The sequence below is a fragment of the Eptatretus burgeri genome, chromosome 11, assembly GCF_056783735.1.
Source record: "Eptatretus burgeri isolate ZD-2024b chromosome 11, Ebu_testis_v1, whole genome shotgun sequence".
Taxonomy (NCBI): domain Eukaryota; kingdom Metazoa; phylum Chordata; class Myxini; order Myxiniformes; family Myxinidae; genus Eptatretus; species Eptatretus burgeri.
The window spans coordinates 15,342,087-15,355,778 of record NC_140971.1 but is presented as its reverse complement, the minus strand read 5'-3'; the positions used below and the strand labels follow the sequence as shown (position 1 = coordinate 15,355,778).

The 13,692-nt window shown below is 43.7% G+C and overlaps 1 protein-coding gene and 1 long non-coding RNA gene across 4 annotated transcripts in view; one reads left to right on the top strand and one right to left on the bottom strand.

Moving 5' to 3' along the window:
* The window catches only part of LOC147016554 (uncharacterized), a 42,064-nt gene that overhangs the window by 802 nt on the left and 27,570 nt on the right, over window positions 1-13,692 (top strand). The gene's annotated exons all lie outside the window — the stretch shown is intronic.
* LOC147016553 (uncharacterized) overlaps window positions 8,791-13,692 on the bottom strand; it is a 100,027-nt gene continuing 95,125 nt past the window's right edge. For all 3 annotated transcript variants that reach the window (XR_015049090.1, XR_015049091.1, XR_015049092.1), the window contains exon 4: window positions 8,791-9,464. This is a non-coding gene — a long non-coding RNA (uncharacterized LOC147016553). The remainder of the gene's footprint in view (window positions 9,465-13,692) is intronic.

Sequence of the window (13,692 nt, the reverse complement as noted above, 5' to 3'; positions counted from 1 at the left end):
GTGCAGCGGGCGCGGGAAGTGGTGACGGTGCAGCGGGCGCGGGCAGTGGAGGATGTGCAGTGGGCACGGGCAGTGGAGGAGGTGCAGCGGGTGCGGGCAGTGGTGACGGTGCAACGGGGGCAGGCAGTGGTGACGGTGCAACGGGGGAGGGCAGTGATGACGGTGAAACGGGGGAGGGCAGTGGTGACTGTGCAACGGGGGAGGGCAGTGGTGACGGTGAAACGAGGGAGGGCAGTGGTGACGGTGCAATGGGGGAGGGCAGTGGTGACGGTGAAACGAGGGAGGGCAGTGGTGACGGTGCAACGGGGGAGGGCAGTGGTGACGGTGAAACGAGGGAGGGCAGTGGTGACGGTGCAACGGGGGAGGGCAGTGGTGACGGTGCAACGAGGACAGGCAGTGGTGACGGTGAAACGAGGGAGGGCAGTGGTGACGGTGCAACGGGGGAGGGCAGTGGTGATGGTGCAGTGGCGGATGTGCGGCGGGTGCGGGCAGTGGCAGAGGTGCAGCGGGTGCAGGCAGTGGTTGAGGTGCAGCAATATAAATTGGTCGGAATGAGGTATGGGAGACAGTTTTTGTGGGTGATGAGATTATTAAATATGTAGATTCTTCATTCTGCAGAAAGGATTGTTGACACAGAATTCTTGTAGTTTTGAAGGAGCGGGAGTTAGGGACATTGAAGGAAGGGTAAACAATATTGTATCCGGTCACGGCAGGAGTAAGTTGGTTGTGGTACACCGAGGTGCGAATGATGTCGGGAAAGTTTCCTCAGAGGTTTTGAAAAATAGATACAGGATGTTGGGTAAGCGGCTGAAAGCAAAGGGTTGTGAGGTCGTGTTTTGTGGGATCCTCCCAAGATTAGGAAACGACATAGAAATTATGAGCAGTGCAACAGATGTCAACCAATGGCTGGAAGAATGGTGTTGGGAGGAAGGTTTTACATTTCAGAAGCATTAGGAATCATTTTGGAAACAAAGAGAGTGTTTCCGGAATGGTGGCCGTATATTAAATATAACGGGGGCAGCAAGGTTTGCAGTGGGAATTGAGGAAGGAGTTCAGGCTTTTTTACGTCAGCGGAGGGTGGGGAAGCTATAAAGGAAGGAATGGATGAAGTAATTTGGATGAGTAAGGCTAAGGCAGGAAAATAGAATTTCAGGAAGGGAAAAGTTAAATATATTCTATACCAATGCCAGAAGTTTAAATAATGAGATGGAAGAGCTTGAAGTCAAAGTGGATAGCGAGGAGTACGATATAGTTGCAGTGAGTGAGACATTGTTTAAGGAGGAGAGTAACTGAAGGACAGGATTAGAAGGCTACAAGTCTGTATCGGTGTGATAGGAAGGGGAGAATAGGAGGAGTAGCAATCTGGGTAGAGGACAGCATTGCATCAAGAGAAAGGGGTGACATTAAGGAAGGAATAAATGTTGAGGATTCTGTGTGGGTAGAGATTAGAGATTGTAAAAACAGTAAGATACTGGTAGGATGCTTTTATCAGGCTCCGGGTATGAAGGAAGAGGAGGAAGGAGGAGTACATGAAGAATTCAAAAGGGCGTGTGGTGAGAATGAGTATTGATTATGGGGGATTTTAACTTGCCAGTGATAGATTGGGTAGAGGAACAGGGAAAGGGAAGAGCAGATGAGGATTTCCTAGTGTTAGTCCAGGATTGCTTTTTAACCCAGGTTGTAGATAAGCCCACTAGGGGGAGTGTCGTGTTGGACCTCCTTTTAAGTAACGATCCAAATATTGTGGAGGAGGTGGAGGTTGGGGAGCATTTAGGAGCAAATGACCATAACTTTGTGTGTGCAAAGATTCTGTTAAGGGTTAGAGTTCAGGATAGTCAGGCTATTAGATTTCAAGAAGGCAAACCTTGAGGGTATGAGGAGAGAATTGGGTGATGTAGATTGGGAGAAGCCAACAACAGGACAATCAGCATCACAGAAATGGGAAACCTTCAAGGATCAAATGTGTAGAGTAAGTACATTCCAATGAGGTGTAAAACTAAAAGCAGAAAGAGGCCAGGGTGGTTGAGTAGTGAGATAAGGAACGCTATAAAGGAGAAGCAGAAGGTGTTTATTAGGTTGAAAATAACAGGACTGGAGTTGGATTTATATCATTATCGGAGTAAATGAGGCAAGTGAAGAAAATAACTCTGCAAGCCAAAAGAGAGTATGAGAAGGACAGGGATAAGGAGAATTAAATATAATAGCAAAGCTTTCTTTCAGTATATCAGGGGAAAAGAACAGGTTAGGACCAGTGTGGGCCCATTGAGGAATATCACCAGGAGAGTGGTTAGTGATGAAGGTGAGATGGCAGGCTTATTAAACAGGTATTTTTCTTCAACTTTTACACAAGAACAGTCAGAAAAATTACCAATAGCTGAGTGTATCGATCGAGGCGGTGAGGAAAGGCTTTTACAGAAGATCCAGGTTGGAGTGGAAGAAGTAAAGGAACAGCTCGGTCATCTGAGAGTAGATAAAGCTCCGGGTCCAGATAATATGCAACCGAGAGTATTGATGGAAGTGGCTGAGCAGGTAAGCGAGATGCTAACGGATATTTTCAATATTTCCCTGGAGTCAGGACAGGTACCGGAGGATTGGAGAGTAGCAAATGTAACACCATTATTTAATAAAGGATCCAGAGAAGAATTGGGAAACGATAGACCTGTTAGTTTGACTTAAGTTGTGGGGAAGGTTTTGGAGACATTAATTAAAGACCAGATGAGGAACCATTTAAAGATATACAAACGAATTAAAGGTAGTCAGCATGGGTTTACCAAAGATAGTTCCTGTTTAACAAATTTTTTAGAGTTCTATGAAACAGTGTCTGATTGGGTGGATGAGGGAAAGGCAGTGGACATAGTATATCTAGACTTTAAGAAGGCATTTAATAAGGGACCACATCGGAGGTTGTTAGCCAAAGTGAGGGCTTGTGGAGTGGCTGGTCATGTAGCTAATTGGATTGCAAACTGGCTTAGTGGTAGGAAGCAAAGAGTGGCTGTGAGTGGGAGGATGTCTTGCTGGGAGGATGTAAGTTGCGGGGTACCTCAGGGATCAGTACTCGGACCATTGTTATTCAATATTTACATCAACGATTTGGATGATGGGGTAAAGAGTAAGCTTTCCAAATTTGGGGATGACACAAAGCTTGGAGGTAAGGTGGATAGCAGAGAGGGTGGTGAAGAGATACAAGAAAGTATTGATACTTGCATAGATTGGGCAAAAGATTGGCCGATGTAATTTAACGTGAGCAAGTGTAAGGTGTTGGGGATGGGAAAGAACAATGAAAATAGAGATTACAGGATGCAAGGGGTAATTTTGGACCGTGTCACACAGGAAAAGGATTTGGGGATGGTAATAGATACGGGAGGGAAGCAGGCAGCTATACATAAAGCAAATAGTGTTTTAGGTTGTATTCGAAGGGGGATCATTTATAAATCAAAAGAGGTGGTGTTAACATTGTACATGAATTTAGTGAGGCCACATCTAGAATATTGTGTCCAGTTTTTTTCACCACAGTTCCGGAAGGACATAGATGCCATAGAGAAGGTTCAGCATAGGGCTACTAGATTGATTCCGGGCCTAGCTAGCTAGACTCAGCTATGAGGAGCGGTTGAAGGAGACAGGGCTTTATTCACTAGAAAGGAGGCAGTTGTGAGGAGATATGATAGAGATGTTTAAGATAATGAAAGGTATTGATTAAATAAGTGAAGATGAATTATTCAACAGAGTAGACAGTGACAGAACCAGGGGCCGTAGCCTGAGAGTAAAGAAGAGGAGAGTTAAGACGGTAGCTAGGCAGGGGACTTTTTCTCAGAGAGTAGTTAATGCATGGAATGGTCTCCCTGGAAAGGTAGTGGCAGCAGAAAAAGTAGATAAGTTTAAATTGGAATTAGATAGGTACCTGGAAGTTATGGAGATAGAGGGGTATGGGGATGTTGGTCGGACTTTTAGGCAGCTTGAGTATTGAAGGGTGATTGTGCACGGAGTGCTGTTGGTGGGGGTCTTGTTAAGGGGGGTTGTGTGGTTGATGTCTGTTTTTAACCAAGCCCATGCCTCCTCTCCGAGGGGAAGAAAAAAAAATTACAACAACAAAAAACTACAAAAACAACAAAAAAAATACAATTTTTTCTTTCTTTCATTAATTAAAATGATCTTGGGTTGATGTGGTGTTCGCGCAGGCATGATGGGCTGAATGGCCTCTACCTGTGTTGGATTTCCTTGTTGTCCTTGTTCATTTCGGTAAGGGGTCACGATTTCATGGACCAAGCTGTGAAGTTTTCTCTTTTCAATGTTTTGTGCCAGGGGATCTCTTCAGGATCGTTACTGAGCCCAGGAAGGCTTCCAACTGTAATTTGTTTGCAGTGGTATTCCCATTGATGGTTTGTAATATATCTGTGAGGTTCTCCTTCATCATTCCAATGAGGTTCTTCATCATCACTGGAACAACTTTGGCATTCTTCAGCTTCCAGGATCTTTTCACTTCATGCTTGAGATCGTGGTATTTGGTGTTTTTCTTGATTTCTGCATCGTTAATCCAAAATCACTGGTATCAACACCTCAATCAGCAATGCCTTCTTCTCTTTTTTTTTTTTTGCACCGAAGTTTGATATCTGGTCGCAATGCTTTGCTTTCGATGTTCACGCCTGATGGGATCATAAGGTCGTACATGAGCAGTACTCCAAGGTTTTCAGTGATTGCTTTTGGTTCATTTTCCCATAAATTTTCCGTAACTGAAATATTAAAGTCTTTGCAGATGTGCCAGCGGATTACTTTATAAACTCTGTTGGGTCATTGTGTGTACTTTTTTTTGCACTGTTTTATGTGTGTACTGTTTTATTTTTTTTTTCTTGTTCGGTCATTAAGCCTCACATTTCTTTCTCTTTGCCAACCCCACCACCCCACACCTGTCTTTTTTTTTCCTCCTCTCCCCACACACACACACACATGCACCGCTCCCTCCCACAGTGAATAGCAACGTTTGGTGAGGTGTCGATCTCTCCACCTCCCCTCTAACTCCCCTTTCTTCATCCTCTTTGCCTCCCCTTCCACCTCTTACCCTACACCTGCCCCCTCTCTCTCTCTCTCTCCCTCCCTCTTCCCCCCCCCTCCCCCAACTTTATTGACCTGTCGGCGAAGCGACGGGTTGGATTTGCTCGTATATAATAAAGAAAGACCCACCCACATCTCTCACATGTGAATGGAGGGAATAGCCAATCAGCTCTCACCTATTCAACTACACCCAGGTGGCGAGGATTATATAAATGTATTCACACCTCCCATGCTCTTCTTGCTGAAGAAGCTGCATAAAGCAACCAAGAAGGCCTACGCAAGGTAAGTGTTTTGCTCTTTCAAACCCTTCCCAGAGTTCCTCCACAGCTACAAAGAGATTCACAAATGGTACACACATGAGAATCCCAATGATACACACCCTTCAGCTGCCAATCCGCTTTCCTCGCTTATTGGCAAATCATCAGCGACAGTGCAGACAGCAATGCATACCAATGACGCTCCCAAGCATGTACCATATGCAAATGTTGTACCACCATGTGCAATAAAGCATGTACCACCTCCATTCTTAGGTGAAAGATGTGGGTCGGTCAGTCTTTATTATTTATATATTGACTGCTTTTGACATTTGCACGTGTTACATACTTGGGAGCCTCATTGGTGTGCATTGCTGTCTGCGCTGTCGCTGATGATTCGCCAATAAGCGATGAAACCGGTTTGGCAGCTAAGGGGGTGAGTAGCATTGGGATTCTTATGTGTATACTATTTGTGAATGTCTTTATCGCTGTGGAGGAACTCTGTGAAGGGTTTGAAACAGCAAAGTGCTTACCTTGTGTTGGCCTTCTTGGTTGCTTTCTGCAGCTGGAAGAGCATGGGAGATGTCACTCGGTATATATTTTATATATTTTATAATATATATTTATATTTATATATATATATATATATATATATATATATATATATATATATATATATATATATATCTATAATTCCAGCAATCTCTGTGTGTGTCTGTGTCTGTGTATGTGTGTGTGTCTGTGACTGCTATTTCTCGACAACCGCTGGTCCGATCTAATTGAAACTTGCCAGATATATTGCGGGGGACCTAGGGATGTGCCTTTTCAAGGTTTGATATTAATCGGACAAGTGCTTCCCAAGTTATGGCCATTTATTTACCAACCAATGACAGGAACCGTTGCTGCGGCCATTTTTTATCAACCAATGACAGGAAGCGTTGCTGCATAGACGTGGTCGATGGGGAAGAGAAACTCAGCCGCGTTCGCCATTACGGGTTTTTTCTCTTCTCTTCTCTTCTCTTCTCTTCTCTTCTCTTCTCTTCTCTTCTCTTCTCTTCTCTTCTCTTCTCTTCTCTTCTCTTCTCTTCTCTTCTCTTCTCTTCTCTTCTCTTCTCTTCTCTTCTCTTCTTTTTGTGTTTTTCCTTGCGAAAAGGCAAAATACGTTGGCGCTAATTGAATAATTGGCCATGAAAAGCCTCCGTATTCTTGCCCTGGATGAGGAAACAAAGAAGCGTCGTTTCCTCAGCGATGTTGTTTTTGAAGAGGTGCTAACGAGATAAAGGTGTGTACAATGTACATGGAGACGATTTTTATTATTATTTATTTCTTGAAGAAAAATTGTTCCAAAAATAATTTATCAAAAAAAGTGCACAACTTTTTTTTGTTTCTAATTGTCAAAACGCTGTCGCCTTTGGAAGTGTTAAGGAATTCAGCTCTACTCAACATGCTTGCCAACGAAATACATCTCAATTTGGTGGTAAAAATGATTCACAACGACGGGTTTCCTTACTTATTGCTCTGCAGTCTGCATTCAACCCCTTCATTTGTCATCTAATTGACCTCATTTCATCGATCTATAATTCCAGCAATCTCTGTGTGTCTGTGTCTGTGTCTGGGTCTGTGTTTCTGTGTGTCTGTGACCGCTGTTTCCCGACAACCACTGGTCCGATCTAATTGAAACTTGCCAGCTATATTGCTGGGGACCTGCGGATGTGCCTTTTCAAGATTTGATATTAATCGGACAAGTGATTCCCAAGTTATGGCCATTTATTTACCAACCAATGACAGGACACATGCTGCGTAGGCGTGGCCAATGTGCCATTTAGTTACCAATCACAGGACACGTTGCTGCATGGGTGTGGCTGCGTAGGCCGGTGCACGGCCGGCCGACGATGACGTCACATGCTGTGCTGGTTACGATGGATTCAATCGGTGCCTTAGTTACCGTGGGGTAGGAGTGCCAATGGTAAATGGAAGCGAATGTAATGCCAAGCAAAGACAGAGAGGTAAACTTGATTTTAATTAACTCTGTGTGTAAGTATCACAGCAGTTGTTACTTCAATGCAAGCGATAATTCGTGGAATGATGTGAACATTCCGTACGGGCATACACTACTTTTGGATAGTGATGACTTACTGTATTCTAATAATTTCTTATCCGCATTTATAGATAAACACAATGCCCCAATCCAGTCGTCGTTTATGAGAGCGAAGGAATGGCCTGTGTGGTTGTTTGAAAGTTTTTGGGTTTTTTTTGCATGTACGGCCACGCACATATGGGCACGCGAGAGCGAAGGAACGGCCTGTGTGGTTGTTGTTTCTGGCACGCGGTTTGAAAGTTTTTTAAAAAGTTTTTTTTGTATGTACGGCCACGCACGTATGGACACTCACATACGACCATGCATGTACGACCATGCACGTACGGACACGCACGTACGGCCACGCGAGAGCGAAGGAACGGTCTGTGTGGTTGTTTCTGGCAAGCGGTTTTAAAGTATATATATATATATATATATATATATATATATATATATATATATATATATATATATATATATATATATATATATATTTGCACGTACAGCCACGCACGTACGGGCACGTGAAAGCGAAGGAACGGCTTGTGTGGTTGTTGTTTCTGGCACGTGGTTTGAGTTTTTTTGCGGGGGGGGGGGGGGAAGGGTTTGCACATATGGCCACGCATCTACGGGCATGCCCTAGTATATATAACTTTTTCAGATTCACCTCCTGACTGTTGTGGTGAGCATCACCACGGATTATGTCTCACACGGTAAAACCGCATAATCCGCAAAAAACAACCATCTGTCTGCCACCAAGACGATTGTTCCTGCTAAGGCAAGCCATTCAACCAGAAGGCACTTGATGTGATCGGCGGGTAAATCGAAACATGTTTACCGGCCTATCACATCACGTGCCTTCTGGTGTAGGACTATGTCCAATGGAAATCGGGTGAGTGCTTGTCACACTCCACATGTTTCGACATATATATATATATATATATATATATGTATATATATATGTATATGTATATGTATATGTATATGTATATGTATATGTATATGTATATGTATATGTATATGTATATGTATATGTATATGTATATGTATATGTATATGTATATATATATATATATATATATATATATATATATATATATATATATCTATTTCATAAAACCACTTTACCTTGCACAAGTGCAACAAGGAGCCCCCTGACCACCCCTTTACCCTCATGCTTAACAATACGTTTTCACTCAATCTTCTCAACATTTCACAATCCAAAGGCAGCTGGGAAATACAATTGTTGTACCCTCATGTATTTCAAAAAATTCTACCTTTTCAACAAAGCAATATTTAAGTTTTAAGCGTGACACCAGCCATTCCATTTTTCATAACCAAGTGATGCATTGCTTACAACTTCTACAAAATGAATTTCAATAAGAGAGATTGCAAGAATGCGCTGCTCAGGATGTCAAACACATGCGATTGATTTTATTGGTACAATTGAGTTGATCTGCCACGGAAGAGGCACCAAAATAAGCCACACTAACAACTGGTGAGGTTTTTACAATGATGGACTGCAGTGCAATTGCTTAGCTCCACTGAATCTCAGCCAATGAAGTATGTATCGTGCCTCTTGCATGATTGCTGCAGACTAATCGTGCACTTTTACCTTATATGAGTCTCCATCATTTGCTAAGTCTGATAAGCCCAGGATTGCATGCTGCCACACATGCTGGTGCATTTTCTGGAAGAGAAAATTACCTTGCCACATGGCTTCTTCAATTTAAGGCAAATTGCATGCATGAGTTGTGAGCAGAGCATCTTCACAGCAGGTCAGTGCTTTATACAGCTTGCATTGAATCGTTCAGGCTTGGAAAACACTCGGGAATTGTAATGACATTAAGGACTCAGATGCCTTGCAGCCGCAGAGTTAATGAGGAGCTGTGGGTTAAAGGGTATGGAAGCCCACCAGGTGCAGTGCCACAATGCTGCCTCATTTGTTAGGCCTCCGAGGAAGCCTCGGCGAAGCATCCAGATCATTCAAGAGAGGGTGGTGGAGCTGTCTTCAAAGCATGCAAGAAATACTTTGTGGTATGTCGCCGCCTCTGTTGGAAACCAAAGTATCAACAGCATTCCTCCATCTACAAGTCAGAAAAAAACATTTTGTAAAAATGAGAAAAACATGTTGGTTGGGGATCCCCAAAAAACAACCAAGAAGGTAGGAAGGAATGACAAGAAGGCATGACAAGCATGGAATGACAAGGTCAGAATGACACCACAATCCTTTCACAGATTGCCATCACGCCATCTTTTGACATTTTTGTTTTAGGTGGCAATAGTAACAATTGTATGAAGATTTCTGTTAGAGGTAGTTGTAGATTTGTAGTGTGAGTTGGTGTAATTCTATATTTTATTAGCCCCCGTTGGACTTAATCCGAAACGGGGGCTTATGGATTTGGTCTCGATTTTCGTGTCCGTGCATGTGTGCGTCCACAACCATATCTCAGATATGCATTTCCCGATTTTAATCGTTCTTGGCTCAAAGACAACAAATGATGGTATTCTTTATGCACATAATTTTATTTCGTGGTGTGATAAAAAATGGTCAACTGGCGGCCATTTTAGTTGTAAAAAAACCCCTCCCGGTGCTGAGCGCGTTCGCAACCATTTCTCGGATATGAATTTATTGATGATGTTTCAACTTGGCGCACACATAACGAATGATGCCTGACATATGCACATCATTTTTTTCGAGATCAAATCCAAGATGGCCGACTGGTGGCCATTTTTGCTACTTAAATGTGTCTCCAACCATTTCTCAGACACGCATGGTCCGATTTTGTTCAAACTTGGAACAAGCACAGTACATGATGGCATACACGTGCCCCTCACTTTATTTTGTGATCTGATCAAAAATGGCTGACTGGTGGCCATTTTAGTTTTACCGTAATTATAAATATGGGCTAGCCCTTTAACTCCGTTCAGGAAAATTACTAAAACAACAGGGGCTATGACATTTTATGCCTTTTTTACTAGTTTGTTGTGGGATTGAGATGGAAAAATGTCAAAAGCTGTCGTGATGACAATCCGTAAAAGGATTGTGGTGTTGTATTTCCTACATGTTTTTTCATTTTTATAAAATGTATTTTCTGACTTGTTTAACTCCATTTTTCCCGATCTGGATGCCAATGACGTCATTATCTAGTAAAGCCGGTTGAAGTTGGCTGGACACTTGGTGTGGATTGGGGAAGAAAGAATGGATAATACATTGGGTAGGTTGAGGGAGCAAGGTAGGTGGAAACGAGGTAATCGTGGTTGAGATGGGAAGATTGTGTGAGGAGTGATATAAATAAAGGTAGGGATGATTGGAGAGTGGTGACAGTTGGCTGAGAAAGGGGACATGGAGGAGTGTCGTGGGCAAGGTTGGGCAGAAGCTTGGTATTTTTGGACCTCACCCCTTATAAAGGGAAGAAGAAAAAGGAAAGTGATAAATCAACTTGTTTGTTTAATCTACCTTTGCTGAACAATTTGTCGGCAGTAAAAGAGCAGAGAAGAGGAAAATGCTTTGGAAATACATTTTACTTCTCTGTTGATGCTGGGGCTGGAGCCTGCTGTGATAATGGAAACCAATATGTTAGTGTTCACATCCCATGAACTGTTGTCAGGATGTCCGTCCCTGACCACGCCCACAGCTTTCTGTGGGGAGGACATAAAGGACCGAGAGCCGCGAGCGGGATGGTGAGTGTGAACTTTATTTGACGGGTTCAGTCTCTCAGGGTTGTTTTATTGATTGCCAGGGACGATCTAATCAGCGTCCTGGCGTTATCTATCTATAATTCCAGCAATCTCTGTGTGTGTGTCTGTCTGTCTACGACCGCCGTTTCTCGACGACCGCCGGTGCGATCTCATTGAAACTTGCCAGGAATATTGCCGGGGACCCGCGGATGTGCCTTTTCGAGGTTTGATATCGATCGGACGAGCGCTTCCCAAGTTACGGCCATTTTATTGCTTTTTCAGTGTTGAAAAGGTGTATATATGGCAGCTGAAGGTGTCGTTCCACATTCTCACCTTATCATGCCAATATTTTCCCAAATTATTAATAACCGGAAGACCACCGGTCCGATCGGATTGAAAATTGCCAGGAATATTGCCGGGGACCCGCAGATGTGCCTTTTCGAGGTTTGATATCGATCGGACGAGCAGTTCCCAAGTTATGGCCACTTATCTGTCGACCAATGACAGGACACGTTGCTATGACATCACGAATGATGTCATAATTATTATTTATTTATTTTTGCCAGATTGACGGTCCGATCTGATTGAAACTTGCCAGGAATATTGCTGGGGACCCATGGATGTGCCTTTTCGAGGTTTGATATTAATCGGATAAGCAGTTCCCAAGTTACGGCCATTTATCTGTCGACCAATGACAAGACACGCTGCTATGATGTCACGAATGACGTCACAATTAATGTTTATTTATGTATTTATTATTATTATTATTATTATTTTTTGCACAATTGACAGTCCGATCTGATTGAAACTTGCCAGGAATATTGCTGGGGAGCCGCGGATGTGCCTTTGTGAGGTTTGATATTCATCGGACGAGCGGTTTCCAAGTTACGGCCATTTATCTGTCGACCAATATCTGCGAGAGAGGGGGACGGGAGAGGGGGGATGAGAGTGGGGGCGAGAGGAGGGGGAGAGAGGGGGAGAGAGAGGGGTGGGAGTGGGGACGAGGGAGAGGGGGTGTGAGAGTTGGGGCGAGAGAGGCGGGGGAGAGAACAGGGGCGAGACTAGGGGTGAGAGAGGGAGGGGGAGAGAGAGGAGGAATAGAGGAGGGGTGAGAGAGGGGTGAGACTAGGGGTGAGAGAGGGGGAGAGAGGGGTGGAAAGAGAGGAGGGAAAGAGGGGGTGAGAGAGAGGGGGCGTCACAATTCGAGAGAGGGGGGGGCGAGAGAGGAGTGGCGAGACTAGGGGGAAGCGAGGGGGGGCGAGAGGGAGGGGGCATCACAATTCTTCTTCATTTGATATGATGTCACAATTGATGCTGGAGACCTGAATGTTTCCCAGGTGTTTCCCAAGTTATGGCCATTTACGATACGGTTGGTCTAATCTAATTGAAATAATGCCCCAATCCAGTCTTCATTTACGCACCTTCGGGCCCGCCCCTACGGGCCCCTACTAGTAAACATAAAGGGAGATAGTTTAACAGGTGTGCGGACCATTCGCGATGATTTTTGGCCAATGATTGAGTTGTTGCTGAGTTGGTCGCAATCGACGGCAGCCTCGTGTGGTTTTGGGCTCGCCGATGGCCCTATACTATTAGATATGATGTAAAGTTGTTTCACTGCGTAACATCCAGGTTAAAATGGCACTGGTTATATTCCACCATGAAGGATAGTTGTTGGTAGCACGTGACAAAAGCATGCTGCTGAAATGATTTCATGAATGCTGTTCATCTCTGGGTTGGTGTTTGAGTTGATGGTTTTCTTGGGAGATTTATCACTGTCGTTTCATTTCAGGGCTTGCCTCAGCATGTTGGGCTGAATGGGTGAAGCCACTGTCTTCACTACTGTTAAATGGTTGCAAGTTTGGGGAAGATAAATCTCATTCCACGTGAGAACTTTGATTGGTCTTGCCTCTTTAATTAGAGCAACCCACCTCTCTCGTACTCAAATCGTTTCGTTTGGAAAATGATCAATGCTGCAGGTATGACTCTCTGATTAGTGATTACCATCTTCACAAAGCTACGATGGCCATATTCTACGAAAGTGTAAAACCAGGCCGTGCACTGTCATGCCAACGTGACATAATCGCTTTGGTGTGCTTTTGTGGTGTATTAATTTTTAAATGTGATTAAATTTTTTGTTGTTGTTATGGTACAGGTGCAATACCCAAGACACCCAAGAGAGAATGTCGCTTCCCTCAGTTGAAATCATTGTAATTTATTCAGCCATTATTGTGCTACACACAATGACATTTATCAACATTTTGAGGATGAACAAATCGATGATTTTGCAAACAAATTTGCGAGACCCTTTAAAACCCTTACAACCCTGAGACCCATTAAAACCATGAAGACCCATAAAGACTATAAGACCCTTTGAGACCCCCCCCCAAAAAAAAACATTTCGACCCTTTATATCCCCAAGACCATTTTGAACTCTAAGACCCCTAAAACCCTGATGACACCTATTACTTTCTTCGAGAACCCTAACACCCTTGAGACCCCTTAAGACCCTATGGATCCCAATACACCCTTTAGAACACTTAGACCTCTAAAACCCTTTCGATCCTCTGACCCTTTTGAACCCTGAAGACCCTTAGACTCCTTTCTACCCTTTAGACATTCACACATTTCAGACCG